At 42.0% G+C, this 25,975-nt stretch overlaps 1 protein-coding gene across 5 annotated transcripts in view; it reads right to left on the reverse strand.

Annotated features, from left to right (window-relative positions):
• EHHADH (enoyl-CoA hydratase and 3-hydroxyacyl CoA dehydrogenase) overlaps positions 1-22,162 on the reverse strand; it is a 78,322-nt gene extending 56,160 nt beyond the window's left edge. The window contains exon 1 of one of the 5 annotated variants that reach the window (XM_057738671.1): positions 22,020-22,162. The gene's annotated coding sequence lies outside the window, so the exon portion shown is untranslated. Of the gene's footprint in view, positions 1-21,710; positions 21,847-22,019 lie in introns of those variants that run through there. The other 4 variants (XM_057738667.1, XM_057738673.1, XM_057738668.1 and 1 more) reach the window with 4 other exon arrangements.
• Between the last annotated feature and the right edge of the window lie 3,813 nt (positions 22,163-25,975).

Here is a 25,975-nt window from a genome sequence, read left to right on the forward strand (position 1 = left end):
AGACACTAACCTGTCTCTATGAGTTTACGTATTCCGGACATTTCATATAAATGGAATCCCACAACATGTGGCCTTGTGTGTCTGGTTTCCTTCAGTTAGCATAACGGTTTTAAGATTCATCCATGCTGTGGCATATATCAGTACTTTGTTCCTTTTTATGGCCGAATAGCCACATTTTGTTTATTCATTCATCAGCTGGTGGATATTTGGGTTGTTTCTACTTTTTGGCTATTATGGATAACGCTGCTATGAACATTCCATGTACATGCTTTTATGTAAACTATGTTCTAAATTCTCTGGGGCATATACCTAAAAGTAGAACTGCTTGGTCATGTGGTAATTCTGCTTAACTTTCTGAGAAACTGCCAACTGCTAGGCACCATTTAGCACACAATACATATGGCAATGTCTGAGGTTTCCAATTTCTCCAAATCCTTGACAATACTCCTCCATTTGTTAAATTATTAGGCTAGTTGTTCTTAAATTGAGTTATATTGTATCTTTCTTTGTTACTGAGTGTGGCCTTCTCCCTTTTTGAGTGAATACACATTTAGAATCTGCCTGGCTTATGAACAGCACTCAGTAAAAATAGTCATGCTATTAGACATTATTTGTATTAAGTAAGTATTGACATGAGTCAAATTGAATTGTATCTTTCTTCTAGGAATATATTTCTACCTGCTTTGATTAGCAAACAAGGTTCAAACTAATATACCACGCACTGTTAAGGTCAAAGAAAACAGGCTGGCACAACTCATACCTCCAGTAATATAATCATCAAAAGCCCTAGCAACTAGTACTTATTTCCACCCCAAGGGAAAGGAAAGAGGTCAGAAGACTAGGGATGGGCAAATGTTTTGGTCTTTGGGTAGGCAAAAAGATGGCAAAACATGTTCTTGACTGGTGAGTTTAAACTCAATACCTAAACCAGGCAAAGATGTCACAAAAAAAGAAAATTACAGGCCAGTATCACTGATGAATATAGATGCAAATATCCTCAACAAAATACTAGCTAACAGACTCCAACAGCACATTAAAAAGATCATACACCATGATCAAGTGGGGTTTATCCCTTGAATGCAAGGATGCTTCAATATACGCAAATCAATCAATGTGATACATCATATCAACAAATTGAGGGATAAAAATCATATGATCATCTCAATAGATGTGGAAAAAGCTTTTGACGAAATTCAACATCCACTTATGATAAAAACTCTCCAGAAAATGGGCATAGAAGGAAATTACCTCAATATAATAAAAGCCATATATGAGAAACCAAAAGCCAGCATCGTTCTAAATGGTGAAAAACTGAAAGAATTCCCTCTAAGAACAGGAACAAGACAAGTGTGGCCACTCTCACCATTATTATTCAGCATAGTTTTGGAAGTTTTAGCGACAGCAATCAGAGAAGAAAATGAAATAAAAGGAATCCAAATTGGAAAAGAAGTAAAAGTGTCATTCTTTGCAGATGACATGATATTATACATAGAAAACCCTAAAGACTCTACCAGAAAACTGCTAGCACTAATTGATGAGTTCAGCAAAGTAGCAGGATACAAAATTAATGCACAGAAATCTCTTGCATTCCTATACACTAACAACGAAAAAGCAGAAAGAGAAATTAAGGAAACTCTCCCATTCAGCATTGCAACAAAAAGAAAAACATATCTAGGAATAAATCTGCCTAAGAAGCCAAAAGACCTGTATGCAGAAAACTATAAGACATTGATGAAAGAAATCAGAGACGATACAGATGGAGAGACATATCATGTTCTTGGATTGGAAGAATCAACATTGTGAAAATGACTGTACTACCCAAAGCAATTTACAGATTCAATGCAATCCCGATCAAATTACCAATGGCATTTTTCACAGAACTAGAACAAGAAATCTTACGATTTGTGTGGAAACACAAAAGACCCCAAATAGCCAAAGCAATCTTGAGAAGGAAAGACTGAGTTGGTGGAATCAGGCTTCCTGACTTCAAACTATACTACAAGGCCATAGTGATCAAGACAGTATGGTACTGGCACAAAAACAGAAAGGTAGATCAATAGATCAGAATAGAGAACCCAGAGGTAAACCCAAGCACATATGGGCACCTTATCTTTGACAAAGGAGGCAAGAATATACAATGGAAAAAAGACAACCTCTTCAATAAGTGGTGCTGGGAAAATTGGACAGCAACATGTGAAAGAATGAAATTAGAGCACTTCCTAACACCATACACAAAAATAAACTCAAAGTGGATTAAAGACCTAAATGTAACGCCAGACACTATAAAACTCCTAGAGGAAAACATAGGCAGAACACTCTATGACATACATCAAAGCAAGAGCCTTTTTGACCCACCTCCTAGGATAATGGAAATAAAATCAAGAATAAACAAATGGGACCTCATGAAACTTAAAAGCTTTTGCACAGCAAAAGAAACCATAAACAAGACCAGAAGGCAACCCTCAGAATGGGAGAAAAGTTGCCAACAAAGCAACACACAAAGGATTAATCTCCAAAATATACAAGCAGCTCATGCAGCTTAATACCAAAAAAGCAAATAACCCAATCCACAAATGGGCGGAAGACCTAAACAGACATTTCTCCAAAGAAGACATACAGATGGCCAACAAACATGAAAAGATGCTCAACATCACTACTCATCAGAGAAATGCAAGTCAAAGCCACAAGGAGGTATCACCTCACATTGGTCAGAACGGCCATCATCAAAACATCTAGAAACAGTAAATGTTGGAGAGGGTGTGGAGAAAAGGGAACTCTCCTGCACTGTTGGTGGGAATGTAAGTTGGTACAGCCACTATGGAAAACAGCTTGGAGGTTCCTTAAAAAACTACAAATAGAGCTACCATATGATCCCGTAATCCCACTCCTGGGCATATACCCAGAGAAAACCATAATCCAAAAAGAAACATGTACCATAATGTTCACTGCAACACTATTTACAATAGCCAGGACATGGAAGCAACCTAAATGCCCATCAACAGATAAATGGATAAAGAAGATGTGGTATATCTCTCAATGGAATATTACTCAGCCATAAAAAGGAATGAAATGGAGCTATATGTAATGAGGTGGATAGACCTAGAGACTGTCATACAGAGTGAAGTAAGCCAGAAAGAGAAAAACAAATACCTTATGCTAACTCATATATACAGAATCTGAAAAAAATAATACAGTGGTACTGATGAACCCAGTGACAGGGCAAGAATAAGAATGCAGATGCAGAGAAGGGACTGGAGGACACGGGGTTGGGGAGGGGGCATGAAGGGGAAGCTGGGACGAAGTGAGAGAGTAGCATAGACATATATACACTACCAACTGTAAAATAGATAGCTAGTGGGAAGTTGCTGCTGTGTAACACAGGGAGATCAACTCAATGATGGGTAATGCCTTAGAGGGCCAGGACAGGGAGGATGGGAGGGAGTCACGGGAGGGAGGGGATATGGGGATATATGTATAAATACAGCTGATTGACTTCGGTGTACCTCAAAAGCTGGCACAAGAGTGTAAAGCAATTATATTCCAATGAAGAGCAGAAAAAAATAAAAGCAAATTACCATATGACACAATAACTGCACTCCTAGGTAGCTACATAGAAATAAAAACATGTACACACACACACACACACATACACACACACACACACACAAAATCAATATCTTATGAAATTTTAGAATAGTTCATTAGGGAGATGGTTTGTGAAAAAGAATTTGTGATTATCAAAAACATACTGTGTTCACTAAGAACAAGATATGCCAAATTAATTTCATTTCAGTCTTTAAGAGGATTAATACATTGGAAGGTCAGAGAAATGTTGTATTGAGACTCCTAGAGAGATTTAACATAGTTAGATAATGGAATCCTTGTGGATGTGATGTGGGTTACTTGATGACTATGTTTTATGATTAAATATCTGTATTTATTCAATTATATTTTGTTTGAGCAGTTTTGTGTGCTAGGTGCTTTTAATGCAATGTGAGCAAAAGCATACATGGTACATGCCCTCATGTTGCCTGCTTCATGGTGTTATGGGACAGTAGATCTTTTTTATTTATTTATTTATTTATTTAATTGGCTGTGTTGGGTCTTTTTTGCTGTGTGCAGGCTTTCTTTTAGTTGCGGTGAGTGGAGGCTATTCTTCATTGTGGTGCGCGAGCTCCTCATTGCCGTGACTTCTCTTGTTGTGGAGCATGGGCTCTAAGCACGTGGGCTTCAGTAGTTGCAGCACATGGGCTCAATACTTGTGACTCACAGGCTCTAAAGCGCAGGCTCAATAGTTGTGGAGCACAGGCTTACCTGCTCCGCGGCACATGGGATCTTCCTGGAGCAGGGATCGAACCCATGTCCCCCTGCATTGGCAGGCGGATTCTTAACCACTGTGCCACCTAGGAAGCCCGAGACAGTAGATCTTAACTGAGGGAGGTGGGGGGAGAAGCATGCATTTTGAAAATGCACACAAAAGGCACTCCCTCTGGGAGATTCTGATTCTGGGTGGATTGGCAATTTTTTTTTTTTCACTTTTGTTTTTTTTTTTAATTTATTTATTAATTTTTGGGGGGTACACCAAGTTCAATCATCTGTTTTTATACACATATCTCCATATTCCCTCCCTCCCTCAACTCCCCCCCGACCCTCCCTCGAGTCCCCCCCACCCTCCCTGCCCCAGTCCTCTAAGGCATCTTCCATCCTCGAGTTGGACTCCCTTTGTTATACAACAACTTCCCACTGGCTATCTATTTAACAGTTGGTACTATACATATGTCTGTGCTACGCTCTCGCTTCGTCTCAGCTTCCCCTTCACCCCCCAACCCCCCCAAACCTCGAGTTCTCCAGTCCATTCTCTGTATCTGCGTCCTTGTTTTTGTCACTGAGTTCATCAGTACCATTTTTAGATTCTGTATATGTGAGTTAGCATACAATATTTGTCCTTCTCTTTCTGACTTACTTCACTCTGTATGACAGATTGTAGTTCTATCCATCTCATTACATATAGCTCCATCTCATCCCTTTTTATAGCTGAGTAATATTCCATTGTATATATATGCCACATCTTCTGTATCCATTCATTTGTTGATGGGCATTTAGGTTGCTTCCATGTCCTGGCTATTGTAAATAGTGCTGCAATAAACATTATGGTACAAGTGTCTTTTGGGATTATCGTTTTCTTTGGATATATGCCCAGGAGTGGGATGACTGGATCATATGGTAGTTCTATTTGTAGTTTTTTAAGGAACCTCCAAACTGTTTTCCATAGTGGCTGTACCAACTTACAGTCCCACCAACAGTGCAGGAGAGTTCCCTTTTCTCCACACCCTCTCCAACATTTGTTGTTTCCAGATTTTGTGATGATGGCCATTCTGACTGGTGTGAGGTGATACCTCCTTGTGGCTTTGACTTGCATTTCTCTGATGATGAGTGATGTTGAGCATCTTTTCATGTGTTTGTTGGCCATCTGTATGTCTTCTTTGGAGAAATGTCTGTTTAGGTCTTCCGCCCATTTGTGGATTGGGTTATTTGCTTTTTTGGTATTAAGCTGCATGAGCTGCTTGTATATTTTGGAGATTAATCCTTTGTCCGTTGTTTCATAGGCAACTATTTTTTCCCATTCTGAGGGTTGCCTTCTGGTCTTGTTTACGGTTTCTTTTGCTGTGCAAAAGCTTTTAAGTTTCATGAGGTCCCATTTGTTTATTCTTGATTTTATTTCCATTATCCTAGGAGGTGGGTCAAAAAGGATCTTGCTTTGATGGATGTCATAGCCTATGTTTTCCTCTAGGAGTTTTATCATGTCTGCCCTTACATGTAGGTCTTTAATCCATTTGGAGTTTATTTTTGTGTATGGTGTTAGGAAGTGTTCTAAGTTCATTCTTTTACATGTTGCTGTCCAATTTTCCCAGCACCACTTATTGAAGAGGCTGTCTTTTTTCCATTGTATATTCGTGCCTCCTTTGTCAAAGATAAGGTGCCCATAGGTGTTTGGGCTTACTTCTGAGTTCTCTATTCTATTCCATTGGTCTTCCTTTCTATTTTTGTGCCAGTACCATACTGTCTTGATCACTATGGCCTTGTAGTATAGTTTGAAGTCAGGAAGCCTGATTCCACCAACTCCATTTTTCCTTCTCAAGATTGCTTTGGCTATTTGGGGTCTTTTGCGTTTCCATACAAATCATAAGATTTCTTGCTCTAGTTCTGTGAAAAATGCCATTGGTAATTTGATAGGGATTGCATTGAATCTGTAAATTGCTTTGGGTAGTACAGTCATTTTCACTATGTTGATTCTTCCAATCCAAGAATATGGTATGTCCCTCCATCTGTTTGTGTCGTCTTTGATTTCTTTCAGCAATGTCTTAAAGTTTTCTGTGTACAGATCTTTTGCCTCCTTTCGCAGGTTTATTCCTAGGTATTTTATTCTTTTGGTTGCAATGGTGAATGGGAGAGTTTCCTTAATTTCTCTTTCTGCTATTCCATTGTTAGTGCATAGGAATGCAAGAGATTTCTGCGCACCAGTTTTATATCCTGCTACTTTACTAAATTCATCAATTAGTGCTAGCAGTTTTCTGGTAGAGTCTTTAGGGTTTTCTATGTATAATATCATGTCATCTGCAAAGAGTGACAATTTTACTTCTTCTTTTCCAATTTGGATTCCTTTTATTTCATTTTCTTCTCTGATTACTGTCGCTAAAACTTCCAAAACTGTTGAATAATAATGGTGAGAGTGGACACCCTTGTCTTGTTCCTGTTCTTAGAGGGAATTCTTTCAGTTTTTCACCATTTAGAACGATGCTGGCTTTTGGTTTCTCATATATGGCTTTTATTATATTGAGGTAATTTCCTTCTATGCCCATTTTCTGGAGAGCTTTTATCATAAATGGATGTTGAACTTTGTCAAAAGCTTTTTCTGCACCTATTGAGATGATCATATGGTTTTTATCCTTCAATTTGTTGATATGATGTATCACGTTGATTGATTTGCGTATATTGAAGAATCCTTGCATCCCAGGGATAAACCCCACTTGATCATGGTGGATGATCTTTTTAATGTGCTGTTGGAGTCTGTTAGCTAGTATTTTGTTGAGGATTTTTGCATCTATATTCATCAGTGATATTGGTCTGTAATTTTCTTTTTTTGTGACATCTTTGCCTGGTTTTGGTATCAGGGTGATGGTGGCCTCGTAGAATGAGTTTGGGAGTGTTCCTCCTTCTGCTATATTTTGGAGGAGTTTGAGAAGGATAGGTGTTAGCTCTTCTCAAAATGTTTGATAGAATTCGCCAGTGAATCCATCTGGTCCTGGGCTTTTGTGTGTTGGGAGATTTTTAATCACTGCCTCAATTTCTGTACTTGTGATTGGTCTGTTCATATTTTCTATTTCTTCCTGGTTCAGTCTTGGAAGATTGTATTTTTCTAAGAATGTATCCATTTCTTCCAGGTTATCCAATTTATTGGCATAGAGTTGCTTGTAGCAGTCTCTCATGATCTTGTATTTCTGAGGTGTCCGTTGTGACTTCTCCTTTGTCATTTCTAATTCTGTTGATTTGCATCTTCTCCCTTTTGTTCTTGATGAGTCTGGCTAATGGTTTATCAATTTTGTTAATCTTCTCAAAGAACCAGCTTTTAGTTTTATTAATTTTTGCTATAGCTTCCTTCCTTTCTTTTTCATTTATTTCTGATCTGATCTTTATGATTTCTTTCCTTCTGCTCACTTTGGGGCTTCTTTGTTCCTCTTTCTCTAATTGTTTTAGGAGTAAGGTTAGGTTGTTTGTTCGATAATTTTCTTGTTTCTTAAGGTAGGACTGTATTGCTATAAACTTCCCTCTTAGAACTGCTTTTGCTGCATCCCATAGGTTTTGGGTTGTTGTGTTTTCGTTGTCATTTGTTTCTAGATATTTTTTGATTTCCTCTTTGATTTCTTTAGTGATTTCTTGGTTGTTTAAGAGTGAATTGTTTAGCCTCCATGTGTTTGTATTTTTTGCAGTTTTTTTCCTGTAATTGATATCTAGTCTCATGGCGTTGCAGTCTGAGAAGATGCTTGATATGATTTCAATTTTCTTGAATTTGCTGAGGTTTGATTTGTGACCCAAGATGTGATCTATCCTGGAAAATGTTCCGTGTGCACTTGAGAAGGTGTATTCTGTCGTTTTTGGATGGAATGTCCTATAAATATCCGTTAAGTCAAGATGGTCTAATGCATCATTTAAAGCTTGTGTGTCCTTATTTATTTTCTGTTTGATCTGTCCATTGATGTAAGTGGGGTGTTCAAGTCTCCCACTATTATTGTGTTACTGTCGATTTCCCCTTTTATAGCTGTTAGCATTTGCCTTTTTTTTTTTTTTTTTTTTATTAAGGCACACGGGCTTAGTTGCTCTGCGGCATGTGGGATCTTCCTGGAGCTGGGATCGAACCCGTGACCTCTGCATTGGCAGGCAGATTCTTAACCACTGCGCCACCTAGGAAGCCCTGCCTTATGTATTGAGGTGCTCCTTTGTTGGGGGCATAGATATTTACCATTGTGATATGTTCCTCTTGAATGGATCCCTTGATCATTAGGTAGTGTCCTTCTTTGTCTCTTTTAATAGTCTTTACTTTCAAGTCTAATTTGTCTGATATGAGTATTGCTACTCCAGCTTTCTTTTGACTTCCATTTGCATGGAATATCTTTTTCCATCCCTTTACTTTCAGTCTACATGTATCCCTTGGTCTGAAGTGGGTTTCTTGTAGGCAGCATATAGAAGGGTCTTGTTTTTGTATCCATTCAGCCAGTCTGTGTCTTTTGGTTGGAGCATTTAATCCATTTACATTTAAGGTGATTATTGACATGTGTGTTCCAATTCCCATTTTCTTTTTTTTTTTTTTAATTAATTAATTTATTTTTTTTATTTTTTGGGGGGTACACCAGGTTCAATCAACTGTTTTTATACACATATCCCCGTATTCCCTCCCTTCCTTGATGCCCCCCCTCGAGTCCCCCCCACCCTCCCCGCCCCAGTCCTCTAAGGCATCTTCCATCCTCGAGTTGGACTCCCTTTGTTATACAACAACTTCCTACTGACTATTTTACAGTTGGTAGTATATATATGTCTGTGCTACTCTCTCGCTTCATCTCAGTTTCCCCTTCACCCCCCGCCCCCTCCCATACCTCGAGTTCTCCAGTCCATTCTCTGTATCTGTATCCCATTTTCTTAATTGTTTTGGGTTTGTATTTGTAGGTGTTTTCCTTTTCTTGTGTTTCCTACTTAGAGAAGTTCCTTTAGCACTTGTTGTAAGGCTGGTTTGGTGGTGCTGAATTCTCTTAACTTTTGCTTGTCTGGAAAGCTTTTGATTTCTCCCTCAAATCTGAATGAGATTCTTGCTGGGTAGAGTATTCTTGGCTGTAGGTTTCTCTCTTTCAGGACTTTCAGTATATCCTGCCATTCCCTTCTGGCCTGCAGAGCTTCTGCAGAAAGGTCAGCTGTTATCCTGATGGGTTTTCCCTTATATGTTGTTTGTTGCTTTTCTCTTGCTGCTTTTATTAATTTTTCTTTGTGTTTAATTGTTGTTAGTGTGATTAATATATGCCTTGGTGTATTTCTCCTTGGGTTTATTCTGTATGGGACTCTCTGTGCTTCTTGGACTTGGTTAATTATTTCCTTTCCCATGTTGGGGAAGTCTTCCACTATAACCTCTTCAAATATTTTCTCAGACCCTTTCTTGTTTTCTTCTTCTGGGATGCCTATAATTCAAATGTTGGTACGTTTAATGTTATCACTGAGGTCTTTGAGACTGTCTTCTATTCTTTTTATTCTTTTTTCTTTTTCCTGCTCTGTGGTGTTTATTTCCCCCATTCTGTCTTCCAACTCACTTATTCATTCTTCTGCCTCAGTCATTTTGCTGGTTATAGCATCTAGAGTATTTTTAATTTCAGTTATTTTGTTATCCATTGCTGTTTGTTTTTCTGAGTTCTTATGAACTGTTTCTTGTACTTTCTCTATTTTGTTATTGAGATTTTGTATCATTTTTACTATCATTACTCTGAATTCTTTTTCTGGCATTTTTCCTATTTCCTCCTCATTTATTTGGTCTTGTGGGTTTTTTTCCTGCTCCTTTGCCTGCATGGTGTTTCTTTGTTTCCTCATGGTTGCCAAACTTTTGGAGTTGCTTGTCCTGGCGATAGAGGTGTTTATAGAAGACTGTCCAAGCCTCAGACTAATGTCCAAGTATTCGATTAAACAAATACTAAGTCTAGGAAACACATACATGTATAAGACACACAATTACTGAATCCGTTAGGACATAAGGCTCTGGAAAGACCTGACAGAACCCCAGTGTGCTATCAGATATTCAAAGAGAAACCCAACAGAAATTGACAACTGAAACAGAACAAATCAGTTACAAAAGCAAAAGCAAACAAACAAACAAATAACACCTTACACATACAAACATTAATCCAGGGAGATTTTGTAAGCTAGGATCAAATATAGAAAAGAGCTAGAGTACCACCAGACAGAATGGAGATTCTCAGAATGAAATTAGACAACTGTACTAAGAACTAAGATAAAGACAAAAACCTAATATTAAATACCAAGGTGGTGCGTCATCTGGAGAATAGAGCAAGGAGTCTGATCAGATCGATAGTGTTGCTTATAACTATGTTAAGATAAAATAAACTTAAAATGGCTGGAAGAAAGGGGAACAGAAGAGCGTAGTGTGATTGGAAATATGCAAATAAAAAGAAAGGAATAGAAATGTATAAAAGATAGGGATGAAAGGAAAGTATGAGATATATTGTCCGTACTACCAAAAATTTAGCTAGATATAGAAGTATATAAAAAGGCAAAAAAATAAAAATAGAATAAAAATATCATTAAAAAAATTATGTTATAAAACTTGTAGATCCCTTAGGACTAAGATCGTAATTAATAAAGGAAAAACAAAAAAAAGAGAGAGAGAGAAAAAAAATCCAGAACTGATCCCAGAATGGACCAGTTCAATAGGATTGATACTAATATTTCTGTTTCCTTAGAGTCTCAGCTGTAAGTGTCCTTCTACTCTCCTTGGGTTTTTTTGCATTATTCTGTGACCAGCAGAGCTTCCTTTATTGTTCATCTGTAAGCGTTGGTGTGTGGAGAGGGAGAGGATACAATAGTGGCTCCTTCCCCTGGGAGTGAGTGAGCAGTGGCGCACTGCTGTTTCAGTCGGGCTTGGAGGTGCCTGTTGCAGAGGGACGCCGGTGGCTCAGGTGTAAACAGAAAGTCTCAGAGTTGGGCCTCTCTCGGGTTTTTTTTTTTTTCCCTCGGCAGCCTCCCTGCTGCCAGTCTTCCAAAGGGTTTTAATCTAGCCCTGCCCGAGTGCCTGAGGGTCCTTGTTATCCCTGAGCGCCTTAGGTGGCCCACAGGGCGGCTCTCCACTGCCTGTTGCAGAGGTGCTGGAAGAGAGACAGTGGCTATGCCCGCTGCTCCTCCCCCCCGCCCATGAGCCTGCAGCATCCAGCCGCCATCATGGCCGGGCAGCTCTCAGGGACAGGCACTCCTTACCGCGGACCTCTTCCCTCCTGTCCTCTCAGTCTGTCACCTTACTGGCAACAATGTTTGTCACCCTGAACCAGGTCCCCGGTTCCCACGGTCCCCCTCCTGGACCCTCTGTTCAGCTGTGAATCGACGTCTCGGTCCGGGAACGCTGAGCTGCGGTGCGGACCCTCCGTATGTTTCTCCCTCCCTCCCGTCTGCCACAGCTCCGCCGCTTCACCCTCTTTGAGCCATCGTAGATGCCTCCCTACCGGTTATGTCGGGCTCCTTGTGGTCCTTTCTGGTGTCCGAGGCCATCTGTTGGTGTTCAGTTGGTTCTCTGTGGGAATTATTGCGTCCTTCGGTGCTTTCCCAATGCATCTGTGGAGAGGGATGCATTCCACGTCCCTCTACTTCGCCGCCATCTTTTTCTCCTCTGGATTGGCAATTTTATAAAGTCCCCCAGAGAATTTTAATGCACATCCTTGGTTAAGAAACTCATGAGGGAAGCTTTGAGTAGTTCGCTACAGTGTTCTTGACTTGCTTCCACCTTGAACTCTACTATTTTTCAAGCTGGGCAACTAAGAATGTCAGAATAATTTCATGACTACACAGTATATAACTGCTCACATTTTAATAGAATTAAATGAGAGAAACTATTAAGGAAAATTCCTGCTGCTTTGTACTTTATCCACAGATTGGTACACTTGAATTCAAGATGAGTGTGTGTCACTGAGACCTAAAATATAGAGCTGGCTTTCTAATAGTCATTGGTGTTGTTCACAAATATTCTAGTTTTCTACTCTTCTTACCCATGGTAGTATTGCACTTCCTGCACAGTGAAGTGAGATCATGTGACACTGCTGTGGCCTATAAAATGTGAGCAGAAGCAGTGGAAGCATTAAGTTAATGCCTGCTTTACTGGAACCCTTTTCCCTCTGGCTTGGCTACTGGAAATGTTCAAAACACTGGTTGCTCAATCAGCCTGGGTTTCCGAGTGACCAAAATGAACAGAGTCTCTTGGCACAACCAGAGCAATGTAAGTTAGGAATGTAAGTAGCATGAGTGAGAAATTAATCTGAATTGTTCTAAGACATTTAGGTTTGGGGGTCGTTTACTTCCTGCAGTATTACCCTGTCTGTCCTAAACTGATGCAGAATTCTACTGCGACTCTGCGTCAGCATGACATTAATGGCAACTAACATAAAGCCCTATACTACAATTAAGAGGATAAAAGTTATAGAGTGCCCAGTCCATAAATTAACACATATTCTTCTCTCTTCTAGCCTGAGAATCACCCTGGAATTACTGAATGTGTGTCCATCCCCTCTAAGCGCGTGCACTGTGTAAACATGTGAAGATGAGCTGCTACGGCCATTTGCCACCTTGAGGGAAGCCGACCGTAAGCGGAAGCAAATGCTACTGAAGGCAGGGCAAAGAGGCAAAGAAACAAGGGTCCTGGATGATATGATTGAGTTGCTGGAGCAACCAACCCCAATGCCTGTCATAACAGTGCACTTAGAGACGTCAATACACCCCCTGTTGCTTAAGCCAGTTTTCGTTGTGTTTTGTGGAAGAGGCCAAGATATGCTGCCAAGTCCCCCTCGAAGGAGGACTTGCTGTGAAGCTCTGGAAATGTGGGCAGCATGCAGCCCCCAGCTGTCAGCTTCTTCAGGGTCTGCCTCAGCTGCAGAGAGCCACCTCGCTTGAGATTACACCCTTTCTGGGGCAGACTGCATCCATGATAAAGGGATGGCCATTTCAGCCTGACACAAGATACTTTGATGGGCTATACCCAGGTGGGCTGAAGATTCCTTGGACTTGAATACCAGTTCAACTTCTTTCTCTGGCCAAGCCTGCTTTCGTCCATTCCTAATACAAATCTTTCTCCCCATCTCCATATCAGTGTCTACTTCCGCAAAACCCAGTCTGTGACAAGTTTCCTGTAACATCAGGCAAAAGCAACCTAATTGAAATTCAGTGGGGTAGTTTCAACTTGGTCTTGTCTACATGAAGGGAAATGCACTCATGCTCTATCTTATTTTTAATTCTGTATTGTGGAAATTTTCAAGCATACACCAAAAAATGGAAAGAATATAATGAAACCCAAGATACCCACCTTCAACAATATCAACATATAATCAATCTTTATCATCTGAACCCTCACATATTATTTTAAAATAAGTCTCAGACATTATTTCATCCATAAATACCAGAGTGCACTGATGTTTGCGACTCAAAGCAATGCCTTTTTCTCCATTCTCCTCCCAACTCAAAGCCTATCTATTGTTTCATCTTTTCTGCCTCTTCCCACTGCCACCACTTTAAGAAGAGGAAGTATTTTTATAGAAGAAAGGGGCAGTAGTAGCGGGCAGTAATAGTAGGGGATAGAAGGGTAAGGAAGTAGTCCGAGACTCCACTCTTCCTTTCATTCATTCAACAAACATTTTAAACCTGTTCTCCCCCGGAGTCTTGGATACTCAATTTATCTCAATATAGATGGTCGGTCAGATAGGTGTATAATAAAATCCTTGGTTAGAGAAAGAAAGAAAAGAAAGAAAGAAAAGAAAGGAAGGAAGGAAGGAAGGAAGAGAGAAAGGGAGAAAGGGAGAGAGAAAGGGAGAAAGAGAGAAAGGGAGATAAGTAGGAAGGAAGGGCAATTGAGAGAGGAGAGGGAAGAGGTAGAGAGGTGAAGCAAAGCAAAGAAGCCATCTAGTGGTCACAGTGGAAGATATATATTTTTCCTACTAGACAGAAGAAGACAAAGTTTACTCCGGGTAGGACCTTGAAGAGAAAATGAGGCTAATAAGGTGAAGTGATGTGTTTAAGGTCAGTCACATGGTTAGTAGCATAGAATCCAAACAGACTGACTCTAAGAACTGCAGAAATTGTGATTCTCTGACTCTTAAAAATGTGGTTCGGAACTTCGCCAGTGTCCTAGTGGTAAGAATTTGGTGCATTTAGTGCTTTGGCCCAGGTTCAACACCTGGTCGTGAACTGAGATCCCACAAGCTGCGTGGTGTGGGCAAAAAAACAAACAAAAAACACACATACATATAAACATATATATTAAAAGGCGGTTCAAAGGATTTAAAATTTGATTAAAATATATGTTGTACTTATTTTTAGCAAGTTACAGTATGTTGGCAGCAAAGGGGAAAAAGCACATTGTCTGAATGAAGGTTCTAGACAGACCTCTGATAACATTAATGCAGAATTATTTTTTCATTAAAAGGTCTGCCTCCCTCACCAGATAGAAAGATCCTCAAAGGCAGGGGGTTACGGTATTCATGTTTGTATCCCTAATGCCTGGCCTGGTGTCTCTCCTGAATGAATGAATGAATGAATGAATGAATAGAATTACAAGGCTTAGACTTCAGAACTGACGGCCATTGGCTAATGTTGTGACTTTCAGTAAATTATTTAGCTCCAATGGTCCACAGAGTCATTAAAAGTATCACTGACCTTTTTAAATTAATTAATGTATTTATTTATTTATTTATTTATTTATTGACTGCATTCGGTCTTCGTTGCTGCACACGGGCTTTCTCTAGTTGCTGTGAGCGGGGGCTACTCTTCATTGTGGTGCGCAGGCTGCTCATTGTAGTGGCTTCTCTTGCTGTGGAGCACAGGCCTTAGGCACGTGGGCTTCAACAGTTGCAGCACATGGGCTCAATAGTTGTGGCTCACAGGCTCTAGAGCACAGGCTCAATAGTTGTGGCGCATGGGTTAGTTGCTCCGTGGCATGTGGAATCTTCCCAAAGCAGGGCTCGAACCCGTGTCCCCTGCATTGACAGGCAGATTCTTAACCACTGCGCCACCTAGGAAGTCCTCACTGACCTTTTTAAATTGTTTGTTGTCTCCTTTCCTCAGGATGCAGGGTCATAGTGCTTCTGGTATGTTCCCCCTGGTGGGTGAGGTTGGTTCAGGGGCTTGTGTAGGCTTTCTGGTGGGAGGGACCGGTGCCTGTACTCTGGTGGATGGAGCTGAGTCTTGTCCCTCTGATGGGCAGGGCTGCATCAGGGGGTGTGTTTTGGGGTGTCTGTGAACTTAGTATGACTTTAGGAAGCCTGTCTGCTAATGGTTGGGGCTATGTTCCTGTCTTACTGGTTGTTTGGCCTGAGGCATCCAGCACTGAAGCCTGCAGGCAGTTGGGTGGAGCCAGGTCCTGGTGTTGAGATGGAGACCTCCAGGAGAGCTCACTCTGGTTAATATTCCCTGGGGTTAAGAATTCTCTGGTGGTCCAGTGCTCCCATCCTGGGGGCTTAGGCCCGGGAACCAAGACCCCTGCAAGCCATGCAGCCCAGCCAAAAAAGAAAAAAGAAAAAGAAAACAAACAGATAAACAAAACCCAAGACAAATACCAAAAATAAAAAACAAACAACACCAAAAAAGAAAAAACAAAACCCAAGACTAATGATAAAAACAAAGCCAAACAAATAAAAACAAACAAAAGACAAAAAAGAGAAAACAAGAAAACACCCAAACAAAAGAACCCCAAAATGAAAATAAACAATAAAAACAAAACTAACAAAAACAAAAACAGAAAGCAAACTAAAAAAACAACAATAACAACAAAGAAAACATAAAACAAACACACAAAAATGATCAAAAAAACTAAATGGGACCCAATTAAACTAAAAGCTTTTTTTGCATAGCAAAGGAAACCAGTGACAAAATGAAGAGACAGCCTGCTGAATGGAAGAAAATATTTGCAAATCATATGATTGATAAGGGGTTAATATCCAAAACATATGCACAGTTCATACAACTCAGTTAAAAAAAATAATTTAAAAAAATGGGCAGAAGACCTAAACAGACATTTTTCCGAAGAAGACATACAGATGGCCAACAGGCACATGAAAAGATGCTCAGCATCACTAATTATGAGAGAAATGCAAATGAAACCACAATGCAATATCACCTCACACCTCTCAGAATGGCTATTATCAAAGAGATTACAAACAACAAATGTTGGTGAGGACGTGGAGAAAAGAGAACCCAAGTATACTGTTCGTGGGAAAATATTCATAAATTGATGCAGACATGACGGAAAAGAGTATGGAGGTCCCTTGAAAAACCAAAAATAGAACTAACACATGATCCAAAAATTCCACTCCTGGGTATATATCCAAGGAAAACAAAAATGCTAATTCAAAAAGATACATGTAACCCAATGTTCAGAGCAGCATTATCTACAATGGTCAAGACAAAGAGGCAACTTAGGTGTCCACCAACAGATCAATGGATAAAGAAGATGTAATGTATATATTATGTACATATATTCCATACATATCATATATATATAAAAAACATATATATAATGGGTTATTACTCAGCCATAAAAACAAGTGAAAATTTGCAACGACACAGATGGACCTGCAGGGTATTACACTTAGTGACGTAAGCCAGAGAAAGAGTAATACTGTATGTTCTCTTATATGTAGAATCTAAAAAAATAAAAGCAATGAATGAACAAGACAAAAAGGAGACTCACAGATATAGACAACAAACTAGTGGTACCAGTGGGGAGAGGGAAGGAAGGAGGAGAGACAAAATAGGGGTAAGGGATTAAGAGGTGATTAAGAGGTGTAAACTACTATGTATAAAATAAATAAGCTACAAGGATATACTGCATAGCACAGGGAATATGGCCAATATTTTATAATAACTTTATATGGAATATAATCTACAAAAATATTGAATCACTATGTTGTACATCTGAAACTAATAAAATATTGTAAATCAACTATATTTAAATAAAACACTGAAACTCAAAAAAAAAAGATACATCCAGAAATTCTTTTATTCCTCCCGTCAAGAGATAGAGCCTAATTCCTCTTCCCTTGAGCGTGGGCTGGACCCTAACAACTTCCTTCTAATGAATGAATAAAGGGAAAATGAGGGCATGCAGCTTTGGAGACCAGGTCAGGGGTTAGCAAACTATAGTATGTGGGCTGGCTGCCTATTTTTATACATCAAGTTGTAGTGGACATATCATCCCTATTTGTTTACATATTCTATGTAGCTGTCTTTGCACTGAAACAACTGAGGTAAGTAGTTACAATATTCTATGGCATGCAAGCCTAAAACGTTTATTACTTAGCCCTTTAAAAACGTTTGCTAATCCGCGAACCAGATCATAAAAAGCAGTGCAGCTTTTTGCTTGCTCTTGATAACTTGCTCTGGGAGAAGCTAGCTGCCTTGTCAGGAAGACACTCAGAAATTCTTGTTGTCAAGGAACTAAGGCCTCCTGCAAACAGCTATGTGAGTGAACAGTCTTGGAAGTACAACTGACCCTTAAACAACGGGGGGAGGTTTGGGGGACCAACCCTCTGCTCAGTCAAAAACCCACATATAAGTTAAAGGCGGCCCGTTGTAGTCATGGATCTTCCATACCTACGGTTCCACATCTAGAGATTCAACCAACCGCAGATCACGTATTACTGTAATGTTTTTAAAAGCCACATGTAATTTTTTAAAAGCCACATGAAAGTGGACCAACACAATTCAAAGCTGTTCAATGGTCAACTTTAGTTCCTCAAGCCCCTGGCAAGCTTTAAGATGACTGCATCCCACTCAACAGCTTCACTGAAGCTTCCTGAGAGACTGAATCGGAATCACCCACCTAAGCTACTCCCAGATTCCAGACCTTCAGAAAACACGTGAGAGCGCACCACAAAGAAGAGTAGCCCCCGCCTACTGCAACTAGAGAAAGCCCCTGTGCAGCAACAAAGCATTGTAATCATTTTTATATGAAGATTTTTGGGTTGTGGAACGAATCATCTGAGTTTCCATTATTTCTTATGGGGAAATTCTCTTTGATATACAAGTGCTTTGGATTACAAGCTTGTTTCCAGAACGAATTACACTTGCAAACCAAGGTTTTACTGGATATGTATAAATACAGCGGATTCACTTTGTTGTACAGCGGAAACTGGCACAACAATGTAAAGTTATCAGACTCCAATAAAGATCAAAAAAAAAAAAAAGAAAGAAAAAAGAAAATGTGCTTGATACATGTTCAACAAAATTAAAGGAATTCTGCTTAGGCCTGATGTTATGTTCATAAATGCCAAAGGAAGTAGAACTTTGCAACTATGTTAACTCTGCTTCTGTTCAAGAAAAATAATATTGGGGCTTAAAAAATGTAGAATTGATGCCCAGTATAGGTGAGGAGACTGTAACAGAGCACCTGGCTGCTCTAAATGAACTGAAGCTGTTCTTGGATGTGATCACTGAACCACCAACGGTAGAGGAAGCACAGAGACCCCGAGGGCCGCCAGAGACTGGAAAAGAGCAAATAAATGTAGGCCTGATTAAAAAAAAATAAAATAGAAAGAATTGCCAACAGTTCAGTATACTCAGTGTCAATCCTTTTCGAAATTCACCTTATTTATTTTAAAAATAGATTCCAATCGCTTAGAAAAGAATATGTTAAGCACGTGTGGAAACAACCTGTATTATACGAGACTAATCTAATTTCCATTCTTTTTTTAAAGAGTATGTTTATAGATAGACAAACATCATACATCAAAAAGATGTAAAATTGGTATGTCGGTAGAATTTCGACAAAGTATTTGACCAGGTTCTCATTATACCCATACAGATAAGATAAGCAGAAGATGGATAATTGTATAATTAGGTAGTGAGGTAACTGTTTAACCACCACAACAGCAAGTGCTCATTAATGAATCGCTCTCAACCTAAAGGGCAGTTCAGCACTTTCACCTGTGGCCTTCTCCTGTTCCACAATTTGACCAAGAAGGAAAGAGGGAAATATAGCTACGGGATCAGCGACTACCCATATCCAAATATACATGTGTAACTCCGAGACAGGCAGGCGCTGTAACTTATGCCACAAATGTTAAATAAACACACAAACACAGAAGAGGCTTCATGGCTTAGTTCACAGCAAGCTTACTTCAATCTGATAGCGACACGCTCAATATGATGTGGAAATAAGAAAAGCTAACGTGATGCTAGCTGCAGAAACAGTATCTCAAATGTGGGAGATAGCAGTCCTGCTGAACTCTGGACAGATCAGCCCACAACTGGGATGTTGTGCACCCTGCTAGGGGTCACTGTCTTCAAAGGATCATAACCATATTGGCACACATGTTCAAAAAAGAAAAACCACGGTGCTTAGGGGGCTGAATACCATTAAAGGAAAGGCAGAAGGGAACGGAGATTTAGGAATAGGACCAAACAATGCCCCAAGAGGAAAACAATGGCTACCTTCATTCAGTCATTCAACAAACGTGAATTTCAAACCTATTTCAGGCCAGATGCTGTGACTGTGCCTGTGATTGGGGATACGGTAAAAAGATAGTCTATATCCGTGAAAAACTAATGTGTACACCTGAAGAGTTGAAACGGACTTAATCTAAAACAGATTAAGGCTGTTCTATATGATTGCATAAGGTAGAAATAGGAGCAGTGGAAAGAAGTTCTAGAGAACTGACTTCAGCTCCATATAAGGAAGAGCATTTTAAGAGTTAAAGCTGTCTAATGAATGAAGCACCACCTGAGAAGACTGCAAGGTTCCCATCAGTAAGGGTGTACTTAAAGGGGAGACTGATGAATTGAGACATGCTCCCAACTGGACCATCTTTCATGTTCCTCACAGTCTACACTATGATTCTGTACTTCCCCAGGAAATGGACTCACCAGATTCACCCCACTTGTGTACTTCAGCAACACAGGTTTCCCACAGTTGTTACTTCCAACTTTGCACCCTCTCCCCCAAGGAAGCAATGCCATATAAATAGGAATGGATCTGAGAGCAACAGGAATAACCCGATACAAGAAGAAACTGACCCATCAGCACACAAAATGCAAAAAAATCAATACTGTCCAATGTACCTTGTATTTCTAAAGAAAATGTTAGAATTCTCTATCCTTGATGTCATAAATTCAATCTAAAATAGTCTATTATGTTCAATTAATATAAATAAGGATTGGCTTTGTACTGCATCTCTTGTTCGTAGCCATGTTTTCCTAACCAACAAGGAAGAAATACTTTTAATTTAAGATCACTTTGGGGGACTTCCTAGGTGGCTCAGTGGTTAACAATCCGCCTGCCAATGCAGGGGACACGGGTTCCATCCCCGCTCCATCCACATGCCTCGGAGCAACTAAGCTCAAGCACCACAACTACTGAAACCTGTGCGCCTAAAGCCTGTGCTCCCCAACAAGAGAAGCCACTGCAATGAGGGGCCCACACACCACAACTAGAGAAAGGCTGTGTGCAGTAATGAAGACCCAACGCAGCCAATAAATAAATAAACAGGTAAATTTATTTTTTTAAAAAATCACTTTGGAAATTTGTGTCCTACGTAAGCACTCCAATACCCTCTATTATAACGTTATATGGAAACTAAGTTTCAAATACCTGTCTCAAAAGAAATAATTCGTCACATATACCAGGCCAAATACCATGGACTAATCAAATTGTGAATTTCTGATTCAATGGCTACTTAAATCCTTTCAAAAAATCACAGGCAGGATAAACTTCGCGAGAAGGTCTAGGCCATTTAGTTCGAGAAATGAGTGGAAGATAATTGAAGCTTACTGTCATTCATTTTATTTTTGTAATTTTACAACACTCTCTACAGTACACGGGCTCTATATGCTGGAACTGGGTATTCAAGGAGTTCACCCTTGCAAACTGTTCCTATTAACTTCTTGGAAGCAGTCCCTCACACTTTAGCGCTTTCTCAATCTGGATACAAGACAGGCGCTACCATCCGAATTCCGAGGGCTGTCTTTCTTGCAAAGAGCAGCCCATTAAGACAAACGTGAGAAAGAGAGAGAGAAGCATCTTTTAACCATCAGCCCCGAAAAAAAGCTTCCCCTCTGGTGGTCGTCAACTCTGATGGCCGTCTACCCTCTCTCAACACGCTGCCCGGGCGTCTCGGGCAGAAAGAAAGCGGCAACAACAGCAAGGAAACCCCAGCGTTCCCGGGACTGGGAGATTCGCTTCTGCAGAGCGGCGAACGCGAGGCTCCCCGCGGATCCCAGCTCGTGGCCAGGGCGGCGCCGACCCGCCGCGGCCGGCGCGAGGGCAGTTCCCGCCGCCAGCACCCCAGGGCGGCCCCGACCCAGCCCCGAACCCCCCGGCCGCAGAGTCCCCGCCGCGACCCCGGACGGCCCCGCGCGCGCCCCGGGACCGCGGCGACAGGCGGCGACAGGCGGCGAGGCGCGGCTCGACTTACAGTGACACCACCCCAGGTGGCAGCACCAGTGCAGCTTGAAGCACTTGCCGTGGCTGTGCGTGGCACAGATGGAGAGCCCGTCGCACGGCTGGAAGTCGGGTCTGCGGGCGGCGCAGCTCCGCGCCAGGGCCTGAGCCTCGTCCACTTTCTCGCTCTTCCAGCCGCGCTCGGGCGCCGGCGCCGCGGCCGCACGCATCTCCTCTCCCTCCGCGGAGCCGACACCCGGGGCTCGGGAGGAGCGGCGTCTGGGCGGGCGGCAAGCCGGGCCGGCTGCGGACGCGGGAGGGCTCGGCGCGGGCCGGGACTCACGTCAGGGCGCGGCGGCGGCGGCCGTGGAGGAGCCCGCGGCGGCGGCGGTGGAGGCGGCGGCGGGAGCGCGGCGGCTCTAGGCTCGCAGAGGAGCCGCCCCGAGCGCGGCGACCGGGGGCTGGGCCTGCCGCCACCTCCCCTCCCTCCCTCTCTCCCTCTCTCCCTCTCTCTCTCTCTCCCTCCCTCTCTCCCTCCCTCTCTCCCTCCCTCTCTCCCTCTCTCACTCCCTCCGCCGCGGCGCGCGCCGCACCCCACGCGCACACGCACGCGCACACGCACGCGCACACGCACGCGCACACGCACGCGCACACGCACGCGCACACGCACGCGCGCACGCGCGCGCGCCTATGGCCGACGCCGCGAGTCCCTCCGCCGCCCCGCCTCCTCACACGCGCCGGGCAGGAGTGTGGGGTGGTCGGCGTCCCCTCGGGCGCCGCGCGCTCCCTCAGGCCCCAGAGGCTGAGGGAGGCCCCTCCCCGACCCACGGAGGGCCGTCAGGAACACACCCGCCTCGGTGGCTCGGTTTTCACACGCACGCCAGCTTCCACGCACACTTTGCACACACACTCGGCGCCAACCCCCCCCCCCCGCCCCGTCCTCTCTCCGCGGAGGGCTGTGCACGCCGAGGACACGCCCGCCCGGACCCCAAGGGGCTGGTCCCTGGGCCACTGGGAGCGAGGTTTCCTCACAGGCCCAGCGTGTCCCCACGCGCGGCCCACGTAGCCCTCGTAGCCCTCATACACGCCCCGCAGGGTGTCTGGCCTCACAGGCCCCTGGGGTCACGCGCACGTGCACACGCGACACGCGCGTGCTCCCCCGGAGCTACCTCCTGCCCATTATTTCAAAATTTAATATTTTTTAAATGCGGTTTAAATTTTTATTTTTTTATTTTTAAATGTAATTAATTCTATTACAATAAACGGTTGAATGGTAAATTCTGCTTGGGCAATTCTTTTCCTTAAATTGAAGTATAGTTGTTTTACACTTGTGTTAGTTTCAGGTGTACAGCAAAGTGATTTATAAAAGTGAATATATATATATACTTTTTCAGAATATACATCACAAAATATTGAGTATAGTTCGTTCCCTGTGCTCTACAGTAGCCGTGTCAGTAGTGTGTTTCTGTGTGGGTATATGTTCTGTGTGTGGTATTCGAGTAGCTGAGAATGTGTGTGTCCATGTGTACGTTCAGTGTGTGGGGCACGGTTGTTAGATAGCATGTGTGTATGTGTCTGGTGTGTATTTGGCAGTGTGGTGCATGTGACTGGAATATTGAGTGTAAGTGCCTGGTGTATATGGGTGGAGTTGGGTGTGTGTAGTATGTGTGGTTGTGGGCATACAAACAAGACTCGTGGTTCCTGTGGACTCTTGTGTGCGGCACTGCGTGTTAATGCCGGCCCTGACCAGCGGCTGTGACTGGCCCTGATGGTGGCCACAGCTCTCTCACCCAGTCAGCTTGCCTTCTTCCCTCTTGGGGACAAGTTGCTCCAAATAGATTCTCCATGCCAGGCTCCTCTGCTGAGAACCCAGCCCGAAGCAGGATTCGTGAGGAGAAAACAAACCATTTGCTCCCCGGAGCGCAGTTCAGAATTAGCGTTTTCCTGTAACAAGGCCAGAACCCAGCCTTGAACACAGAAAAGGAGGGGACCTTCTCTCGCTATTTGCCAGACGATTTTCAGAATAGAGGAAAATGCCTGTAATTGCCATGGCCCAGGGAACAACAGCAAAGCCTCTCAGCACAAATGCTGTGTGGGAACATGTTTATGCCCAGGTCCACCTTCTCCATGACTTTATTCCTTTCCCGCTTTCTACTGACAAGGAGACTCATCATGGTTTTGAAATAACCAAATTCATCTTCAAGCTCTAAAAATCCTCATTGCCATAAGAATCTTCCCTTTTATTTAACCTCAGCTTAAGGAGGGAAATGTAATTTGCACACATCTGACCTAGTGAAGTCTTCATTTATTATAGGTTGACGAGAGATTCAATTTGGTGGCAGAGTATTTTCAAGAAAGGTATGAATCAAAATCTCAAAATATGATTTCGCCAACAACCTAACGTTGAAACAGTTATAAACCTGAAGCATCATGTCTTCAGCTTCAGCCCCAGGCATCCCTCTCCCCTGACCAAAATAATCCTGAGGAAGTACATCCCTGACTCATAAACATTCTCCATCCCTGCTGTTAATTTCACAGCCTGACCCACCTCAGAATAACAGGAATAAAAGGAAGAGAAAACTTAATCCAAGAAATTCATAATCCATTATAGCAAGCCACCCCAGAATTTTTCAAATAAAAGGGGATTCCCATCTCTCCTACCCTATTTTTCTCCTTCCCCAACCCATACATTCACTCTAATACTGTCCATGTTATATAAGGTCTTAGAATTGTTTCTGTAACGAATGTTTGAATGGCATCTTTCCACTGGCTTTTACTCTAGGGTGAACCATGTTGTAAGATTCTACTATATGTGAAATGATGCCATCTTAGCTAGTGATAAATGAGCAAGAGAAGTAACATGTTACAGCGAGGAGGCAAGGTAAATACCCTACTTTATGTTAGCCATATGATTTGAAACTGAGAAGCCTTTACATTTTCTGTAACATAAAACTCTTTCCATTCACTTGCCCTAAAGATGTTATTAAACTCTATTGGCTGCAGTGGAGCAGGCGGAGGTATATGTGCTGTGACCTCTCAAACACATCCACACAGCCTTTAGGATATGTTGTCCCGATATAAGTTTTCAAAGTTTTATTATGGAAAATACAAACTAGAGAGACTAGTGGAATGAACTCACATGCGTCCATCACCTAGTTTCAATAATTATTAACTCATTTTGAAAATCTTGTTTTACCTAAGCTCTACCCACTCCTGACCCCTCCCCCCCACCAATGGATTATTTTCAAGCAGACCCCAGAAATCATATAATTTCATCCATAAATATCTTAACATTTATCTCTAAATGAACTTTTAAAAACGATAAGCCACAATACCATTATCACACAGCAGGATATTTGACCATAAATTTGACCATAAATATAAACTTGTTTCACAGCTGCTGACCACCTATCCAGCTCCCCTTGAAGAATGCTACTGCCTGGGGACTTCCCTGGTAGTGCAGTGTTAAGAATCCATCTGCCAGTGCAGGGGATAGGGATTAAAGCCCTGGTCCAGGAAGTTACCACGTCCCTTGGAGCAAATAAGCCTGGGCGCCAGAACTAATGAGCCTGTGCTCTAGAGCCCGTGAGCCACAACTGTTGAGCCCACATGCTGTAACTCCTGAAGCCCATGCAGCTAGAGACCATGCTCCACAATAAGAGAAGCCACTCCAATGAGAAGCCTGCGCACCACAACAAAGAGTAGCTGCTGCTCTCCACAACTAGAGAAAGTCAGTACGGAGCAACAAAGACCCAACTCAGCCAATAAATAAATAAATTTAGAAAAAAGAATGCTGCTGCCTGGAATTTTCATATTCCCTGCCTCTTTCTCTCCTGCCTATGTCTTCAGTTTATCTGCCACTCTCTCAAGTTTTCTCTGACTAACCCAAACTAAGTTACATACTCACTTCCTTTGTATCACTTAACACAGCTTTCAGCACATAATTAAAGGAGGAATTATTGAATTAATGTCTTTCCTTATCCCCCCGCTTCTGTTACAAACTGTAGGCTCCTTGAGGACAGGAACATGGCCTCTGTCTTGTTCACCATCTTGTTCCCAATACAAGAGAAGAGAATAAATCATTGTTGACATAGTGGAAGTTATTCCATCTCAGACTCCCAAAGGCTGGAGGAAGTCCATCTGTGGTAAGTTGTTTGTAAATACGTGTAAATAATTCCTCTAATTACTTTTCCTGTAATCACATCCTTGAATATTTTCCTCCCTCACTGATTCTGAGCTTAGCTACATGTATTAGTTATCTATTGCTGAATAACAAATCATCCCCAAATTAACAGAACA

This window comes from Hippopotamus amphibius, chromosome 6 (assembly GCF_030028045.1).
Source record: "Hippopotamus amphibius kiboko isolate mHipAmp2 chromosome 6, mHipAmp2.hap2, whole genome shotgun sequence".
Taxonomy (NCBI): Eukaryota; Metazoa; Chordata; class Mammalia; order Artiodactyla; family Hippopotamidae; genus Hippopotamus; species Hippopotamus amphibius.